A 7,671-nucleotide genomic window follows, 5' to 3' on the forward strand; every position below is an offset into this window, starting at 1 on the left:
AAATGAATCTCCACTTGCACCTGTTTACCTAAGCTAGTGTTTGTACTGTAACACAGCTGGGTCCTACAGGACATTAGAAAATTAGTAGCTTAAATGTCTGATGAGACATTGCTTCTAAACCGAAGCAAATATTTGTCAGATTGTTTATTATCTGGTAACTGATTTTGTAAGATACCTATTGTATTGGATGTGTTCAGGACATTTCAGTAATATTGGTGATCAATAATCAGAATCTATGTGCTGCCAATGTCTATAGTATGGTAAAACAGTGAAACACCTGTCAGTGAAACCCTATAGACATACTCACTAGCCTACATATTCTGGGGCTAACAGTGGAGCAATAACTCATAATTGCCTGCAGCCTCTCCCTGAAAAGTTCATCTGGACATTGCTGTAGATATGGAGTTTAGACGCAAATTCAGAATGAAAGACTCACCTTCACCGCCTCCACCTTCCAATGACTCTTCTGTGCGTCTCCCGGCCTTCCAATCAGTATCCTGTCCGCCTGATTCTCCGTCCAATCACCTTCCGACGCCTTGCTTTTAAAGGACCTTCAGCGGTGTTCCTCCTCGCTTGTCAGCTGAGCTCATCCCTACTTCACCCCACCTCCACCATCTTCCTTCCCATCTCCTCCCGGCTTCCTCACTCCCTGGCCGCCAATCCACCACCAGTGTCGGATCGGGGGGGGATGACATCTCTAAATCTAAGCCTTACAAATGTTCATCTTAGCTCATGTCATTCTCAGCATTCATGTCTTCCTCCCAGGTCCGAGCGCCAAAGAAATAACCATGTAATTTCTCATCATTAAAACTTTTCTAATTGGTAACCCTTTTCTTTGTGAGTCTTTTCAGATTGAATTGCTACCATAACATCAATTTTCCACGACAATGACGTTTTTTCCACCTTTTACAATATTTGCAGAAATTGGCTCTCTTCAGTTTTGTTCTTTCTGATTTCATCAGCTCTTTGCAGTCTAGGAAGTGCTAATTGTCTGGGGTGATTTTCTGAATTTAGCCTGTGGTCAGGTTGTGCCTGAGCTGACCTTCAAGAGGTGCTCACACTGCATATTTCTGCTTTTGTTTTAAAGTAAAAATCCCCTGGTACAGCCAAAGGAATGAAAGGCTGGGGTTCTTACCTCCAAGCTTAAAGAATGTTGAAGGTTTTTCTCTATTATTCATTACCCTAGAGTTGGACCAACATGCTGCAGCATGCTAATGTTTTAAATGCTTCACTAGTGAGCACACAGACCTTGCGACACCTTTGAAAAAAGTGACTTTCACAGACAGGGGAGGGACAGGTGGAAAGAGATATGAAGCTGCTAAAAAAAAGTATTTTTAAAAGATCGTAGGAAAGCCAAAGGTCACCACAGTCTAATTAATCTGGTGTGGTAATGTTAAAGTTCTCTGTGAAGATTAAAATATTGAGGTTGCTTACATCATCACAGAGGTCCAGAAATTGAAATACAATGTAATTCTGAATTCATGGAATCGTGTTGAATTTTGGCAAAATATATTGGAAAATATTTTTTTAAATAGTTTGCAGAGCCATGTGAATAACAGAGGTATTTGTTGGTAGTTTTTATAAATATATATATGGACAGAAACATTGTCTGGTCTTTACCAGGTACCACCATAATTTAGATCCAACCTCAAGTGTGCAAGAAATCCAAACAGATTCCATTAAAAAAAAATAAAACCAAAATTATAAAGTTGTCAGTAAAAATCTAGGTATCATCTTGCTACTTGCATGGTATTTAGGAGGAAAAGCAACATCTATGTGCTGCTAAACAATCCACTGCATTAGTTGATCAGGATCAGCATGACAACTGCTATAAAAGCAGCTTGTATTTAAGATTTTCATTCTTTTGGTCATGATGATAAGTTCTTTGGGGTCCTCGGACTTTAAAAGTGCTATACAGGCCATTTACCATGTTTCATACCTCATGATCATAAGTGAGGGCTGGTTATATCAAGAACCCTTTGTCACAGCTCCTTCTTCACCACGACAGACTGGAGGATCTTCCACATTAATTTAGATTAAGACCATCCTACAATCCCAAGATGGGTACATCCTGGGTCCATCCAGCAGGATACATAAACTCCTCCATTTAATGCATAATGCACCATGTTTGGCATAGACCTCAAACCATCTCTCAAGCATGATTGTGGAGGGGTGATGATCTGGGTTGCAAAGCTGTCACAAGACTTGGTCCCTTTGTAATCTCCGACTGGACCATGAACTCCTCTTTATGTCAAATATTCTAATGTGAAATTTTAGGCCAAGCTGGGGTTGGTAACACAAGCATGGACGTGATGTTACACAAAGAACCAGTTATGAGAGACCAAAATACCCATATATTAAATGACTTCTAGTTATTCTTGCTGTAGATGGTTCAAGAACAGTGTTGTCCTTTCAAGCACTGATGTTCTGCATGTTTTAGACATTTCCTTGGTTCAACACTATATCATTGAATGAATGGTTCACTACCAGGCCCAGATAAAACTTGAATAATGAGGTACTGAGGTGTTAATCAGACTCTTAAATCCGCGTTGTTGGAAAATGGACGTGTAAAACTTGCAGGACACCAGCCCTTCATCACTGGAGGTGGACACCACTGTTCTAGAAACTACTGAATGAAGCGGTCTGCTTTTCTTATTTTAGCTAGTAAATCCATAAGTGTTAGATCAACAGAATTTGCTAGCATTAAAATCTGACAAAAGTTACTTGCTTAGACTTTAAATTAAATCAACATTATGGCAGCCTGTGTAGTTTTAGTGAGGATGCCCATAAAAAGAGATGTTAATAAATCCTAAGAGGTAAAGGATGGAAGATGACATAAATCAGAGCATGCTTGATGTTCTGGGTTAACTTTGGAGAGGGAAAGTTTTCATTGCTCATTCCCCTGCCTATAGACCTGAAACCCCTGAAGCGACTTTCAGGAAAAAAAAAGATAAAGCGAGAAATATTAAAAATGTATACATTTAAGTACTTTTCTGTTAAGATTTATTTGAAAAAGTTCATTGCCCATTTAAGTAAAGCATATTCTTCTGTACCTTATTCCCCAGGAAAGTACTACACTGTGTTTTGCTGACAATCTGCAGTCAGCACTGCTGAGTTGGCCCTTGACAAAATAGCAAAGAACTGCTCATGCACATCAACAACCACAGCAGAATTACAGCTGACTCTGGTTTAGTGTCATTTTGTAGTGAAAATCTATTTGTGAGACCTTTAATGGATTTCTGCAATGTGATCCATTGATACACAGGGATGGATGAGTCGCTGTAGCCAGGGTCGCTGCAGAAGAAAAGGACAAAGACTTGACCTGATAATTTGACGACTTTCTGCTTGAAAGAGGTTGACTGATAGTTTGAACACTGGAACTGACTTGCGGCTTTGATTACTGTCACAGTGACTGAAACAGCAGCCTTGGTGGACACAAAACCCACTCTAAATTACAGTGTTATTTAGATATCGAATGTATTTTAAAACGGAGCCTGCAGATATCAACTGTACCACACAACAATGGCAACAATGGATTACCCTTTTCTTCCCTTTAGAATACTTGAAGTGAAAATTATTAATCCTGAAGAATCCTGAAGAAGTCTTTTCTGCCTTCGTCTTTTGTACTTTTACAGTTTTTATCTTCTGTTTGTTGACTTTTTCAAACATGAAAATGAGCTGTCTGCCATGGGATGTTTTGTAACCAACATGTTGCAATTAATTCCCATCTTAGTGACATTTTGTTCTAATTTCAATACATTTCTATAAAATCATACTTTGTTGTATGGAAATGAGGTTAGGTGCTTCTGTGAATAATACCAACCAGCTCTTGGTCATTCACTGATTTTTGGTTAGATAAGGCGTCAGAAATTTACATGATTCATAAGAGTTGCTCGGCCCAAACAGGGATCAGAACGACAACCAGTGGACACTAGGTGTGATACTCTAAATGTTATATGTAATTATTTTAGCATTTTTATTATTAATGCCCTCCATATTTCATCTAAAATAGGTAACTACTAGAATGAATAAACTGAAACTGAAAAGTAAATTAATTAATTTAATTAAATTGGTAATAAATGGTTTATCTGCAGGTAAAAAGCGAAGGTGAGAAAGCATAAAGAGGCAAAGTTTGGGTACAAAATGGGGCATTAATTTGTTAAGGAACAAACTGACCTGGAGGCAATTATGATACAACAGCTGCACTGTTTTGGTGTCTCCAACTTTCAATAATGACTTTGAATATGGATAATATTACTTTCTGCCCAGGACGTCATTCGAGCCAGCAACACATTCTCTTTTGCTTATTGCAACTTCAGAGAATGTTCCCTCTCCTTTGTATGAAAATGTTGCTATACACCACGTGTGGCCAGTGAGGCTGAAGTTAGCATCTGATTCGCAGCTTATACTTTGGTCGAGTCTGGTGTTCATTTGACCATCTCCAGTTTAAAATCCTACAATCTTACAGACTGGTGAGATGTAAATTAGATGATTTTACACTGGCATCTACTGAGAGAATCTTTAAAATAAAACTTTGGATATGTGAAATTAAATTATATTTGTGAAAATACATATGTTTTGTGCTTTCAATTCACAAAATCACCTTAAATTGAGACAGTCAAAGCCTAATGTATGGACTGGACTGACATATTTTATATTGATTATATATGTTTTAAAACTGTGGGATTAATTTGTCCATCTATTTCAATTATTGACAGATTGATATATTGTAGTTTTTAGTGTTTTTGGTAAATGATAAGAAAAATTTCTTTGTGTGTGGGGCAGCATTCCTGCAATAACCTCCACAGCTTTGTTTAGCACTGTGGGTGGCAGATGAAAGTAAAATTTGAATTTAGATAACATGGAAAAACCATTTTCTTTTGTTTTCTTTGAAATATCAAAAAGAAATGTGTGAATTCATCAGAGTTTAATAGACTTTGAAGAAAAACATAATGCGTCTCCCTCTGTTTATGGTTTGTAAAACTTCATTGAGCTGTGACAGATTTTTAATACACAATAAAGTTAGTAAACATTGCAAGACAGGTGGGGGGACTATTTTTAGTGAAATGATTGACTGATTTTCCTTGAGCAACTATTAAGACTTGACAGTTTGGTTTGTGTCTACTTCAAATGAAACAACTGACTACATGTACAGATAACTTCAAGTTCTGTTGATTCTTTGCAACCTGGAGATTCTTTCAGGCCTATTGTGTTGGCTTCTCTTTAGCTGGGTCCCAGCTGCAGCTCGTGTTACATGCTGCCTTTCTTCAGCTGACTAAATTTAGTTTACCAGGGAGGGAGCCTTCCTCCCTCCCTGTTGGTTGGAGTAAGGGGCATTCAGGTTTAGCCTAAACCGGCTCAGTTATGGTTGAGGTGCAAACACACCCTCCATTTCTGCTACCTGTATGACCCCTTCTCTTTTCCAATGGTTATACTCAGTCTGACAGAGAGAGGTATCCCAATCCTTGTGGTTTTTAGTATAACAATGACCATCAGTGGGACCCTTTGTGAGGTGCCTTGAAACGACATTGTTGAAAATAAGCGCCGTTCAACTAAATAATCTGAACTGAAACTTTCTGTGTAGTTATGCTGCTATAGGCTTAGGCTGCTGGAGGACATAATGACCACTTTCACCCTCTTCTCTACATTCTCACACTACTCTCCAATTTTGCATTATTTGCTGTTATTTCAGCTTTTAACTTTGTTCTCTCTTTTCTCTTCCTAGAAGCTACACCTGGCTTGACTCTGTGTCTGCCTGTGACACCTTTCTGGAGAGGGGAATTGTCCAAGCTTCTGCTGGCAACAACTTAATCCTCTACCGATGATCCACATGGCCCTGTCTTTCAGTGTTTAACCCTTTCTTTCTCCTAGACATGGCGATTGACTGAGCTTAACAGTAACTAACTATGTGCTCTCTTTCAGGCTCTAACCTTGAAAACTGGCTCAGAGTTTATCTGTTCTTTCTTTCTAGATGAAACGACTAAAGAAGCTACATCCATTAACATTTACTTTTCCTTCCCATAGAAAGTACTCCTGGATCAGTGCTTCTTTGTTCTCTTTCTGTCTCTGATCTGTTCTCTCAAACCCCCAGTCGGTCGTGGCAGATGGCCGCTCACACTGAGCCTGGTTCTGCTGGAGGTTTCTTCCTGTTAAAAGAGAGTTTTTCCTCTCCACTGTCTCTACATGCATGCTCAGTATGAGGGATTGCTGCAAAGTCAACGCCAGTGACTGTCCACTGTCTCTACATGCTCATCCAGGAGGAGGGAATGCTGGAAGTCACTGACTGGATGCAATCTGCTGGGTTTCCTTAGCCAGAAAAACTTTTTATCCAATTTGAATAAATAACTGAATCTGACTGCACTGTTCAATGGTTAGGATTAATTGGAATGTATGTACCTGACTTTTGTGAAGAGCCTTGAGATGACATGTGTTGTGAATTGGCGCTATATAAATAAACTGAATTGAACTGAATTAAATTTAAAGAAAATGCAATCCTAATGCTGTATTTTGATGACAGTCTAAGATCAGTAATGACAACTTAACTTGGAGCAGGAGATCTTAGCTTTATTCAGCAATATTTATTATTTGCATATCCATACTAGCTGTTGAATATCTGACATTGCCCAATATGGTTAAGTACCCAAAAAATGAAGACCTAATGTAATTTCCTGTTTTACTGTTTTGCTTGCCTAAGTCTCTCTCTTGTCTCGCCATGTAAGCATGGTGAAGTATCTTAAAACACATTTTATCTAAATGTCGAAGAATGAAACGTATTTGGCGGAACATGAAATCTTTTTTTAATATCAGACAAAAATTATTTGAAAAATAGTGAAATTCAGTTTTGAAAAAAAATATTTTATTTATTAAGGGAAAAAATCTATCCAAAACAACCTGGCCCTGTGTAAAAAATATAGTTGCCCCCCTTGTTAATTCAATAATTAACCGTGATTTAACACGTTTGGCAAAAGTTCACTTGCCACATCAAGGCCTGACTACTGTCAGACACTTATAGTCAAGAAATGACTTTAATAAAACTCATCTGACAATATAGACTAGGATTAAATAACTGAAAAAGAAACACATCAAACCCTGATCTAATGAAGTCATTGACACCTATTAGTTTGGAAAGGGTCACCAAGCCATTTCCAAGGTTTCAGGACTCCAGTGAAACACATTAACAACTAATATCCATAAATGGAGAAAACGTGGAACAACTGAAATCCTTTCCACTTGTCGACCTACTAATTACTCTAAGACCTCTTCATCGACTCATCCAGGGGTCACAAAAACCTTAGAACCACAGCACTGCAGGACTTATGGATTAGTTATGGTCAGTGTTTATAATTCAACAACCAGAAAGGGACTGGGCAAAATTTGCATTCATAGGAGAGTTCCAAGGCCAAAACCCCTGCTGACCAAAAGAAAACAAAATGCCCATCTCTTATTTGCAAAAATACATCTTAAGAATTCCCAAGACATTTGGGACACTTTTCTGTGGACTGAAGAAAAAAAGAGTACAGTGTCCTGGGAGGTGTGTGACCTGACCTGTTATCTCTAAATAAAAACTTATACAGCATATCCGAAAATGAACATCATACCCTTCAGTCAAACATAGTAGTGGTAGTGTGATGGTCCGGGGATGTTTTGCTACCTTATGATCCGAATTACTTG

The 7,671-nt window shown here is 38.3% G+C and overlaps 1 long non-coding RNA gene across 1 annotated transcript in view; it reads right to left on the minus strand.

Annotated features, from left to right (window-relative positions):
* LOC124874987 overlaps positions 1-6,174 on the minus strand; it is a 24,975-nt gene extending 18,801 nt beyond the window's left edge. Inside the window, exons 1-2 of the long non-coding RNA XR_007039930.1 lie at positions 6,117-6,174; positions 4,437-4,439 (exon numbers count right to left, since the gene is read on the minus strand). This is a non-coding gene — a long non-coding RNA (uncharacterized LOC124874987). The remainder of the gene's footprint in view (positions 1-4,436; positions 4,440-6,116) is intronic.
* Between the last annotated feature and the right edge of the window lie 1,497 nt (positions 6,175-7,671).

This window comes from Girardinichthys multiradiatus, chromosome 10, assembly GCF_021462225.1.
Source record: "Girardinichthys multiradiatus isolate DD_20200921_A chromosome 10, DD_fGirMul_XY1, whole genome shotgun sequence".
Lineage (NCBI taxonomy): Eukaryota > Metazoa > Chordata > Actinopteri > Cyprinodontiformes > Goodeidae > Girardinichthys > Girardinichthys multiradiatus.